Source organism: Alexandromys fortis, unplaced genomic scaffold (genome assembly GCF_014885135.2).
Source record: "Alexandromys fortis isolate MF-2015 unplaced genomic scaffold, M_Fortis_MF-2015_v1.1 scaffold_223, whole genome shotgun sequence".
Lineage (NCBI taxonomy): Eukaryota > Metazoa > Chordata > Mammalia > Rodentia > Cricetidae > Alexandromys > Alexandromys fortis.
This window is the reverse complement of record NW_026068095.1, coordinates 1,006,789-1,007,620: the sequence shown is the minus strand read 5'-3', so window position 1 is coordinate 1,007,620 and position 832 is coordinate 1,006,789. Positions and strand designations below refer to the sequence as shown.

The 832-nt window shown below is 42.9% G+C and overlaps 1 protein-coding gene across 1 annotated transcript in view; it reads right to left on the bottom strand.

Moving 5' to 3' along the window:
- Nucleotides 1-832, bottom strand: part of Dusp16 (dual specificity phosphatase 16) — an 89,795-nt gene that overhangs the window by 76,031 nt on the left and 12,932 nt on the right. The window lies entirely within an intron of this gene.

The following is an 832-nucleotide window of genomic DNA, read 5'->3' as shown; positions in this document are numbered from 1 at the left end:
GGGCTGTGCTGCCAGCGTGAACTCTGGCTTTAAAGCATTTCAAGGCTTTTATGGGACTGGATGTTTGTGTTCCCGCTTGGGATCAGAGGAGAGTGCTCTGAGACTGTGCCAATGGCTCAGCGCTTCCTGCCTGCACCTGGGCAGGAGGCAGAATTAGGCTTAGGCAGGCGGAAGAGCATGGCGGATTCCTGCCGCCATACAGAGATGCGTTTTCAGACTGCGCAGTGCTCTGCGTGTCAGATTTGGCTGTAACTTGGATGAAAAGAGTTTCTGTGCTGCACACTCAGTCTCAGAATTAAACTGCTGATTGCGGCTCCAATGTGGACTGCTGTGTGCCGGAACTGTGAATGGTTCAGGGGCACCAAATGGATTGGAGGCAGGAGCGGCTGCTCCATGCTGAACTGTGCTGACCTCAGGCAGGAACTACCGTAATTGCCATAATAACAGCGCAGTTAAGGCTTATCCGGGCAGGACACAGGCAGTACCATATTATCTGTACCTGGTGCAACTTAAGTTTTTAAGAAGTGCTTAACATTTTAAGAAATGCTCCTGGATAGTAAAAAAATAAAAAAATAAAAAAAAAATTACAGATTCACAATAAGACAGATTCAGACCTGTAAATGAATCACAAAGTTGGATGAATGTACGTAGGCTTGAGAGAGAGAAGAAAAAGAATATAGAGAATAAAGTTAATGGTTAAAAAAAAAAGGCTAAAGTCTTTAAAGAGACAGAGTACAGATAGTTATAGATTAAAAGAAATAAAGAAAAATAAGCCACGTAAAAATGGAAAATTCACAGAGAGTCTGGATTATGTACATTGTGATTTCTTTAA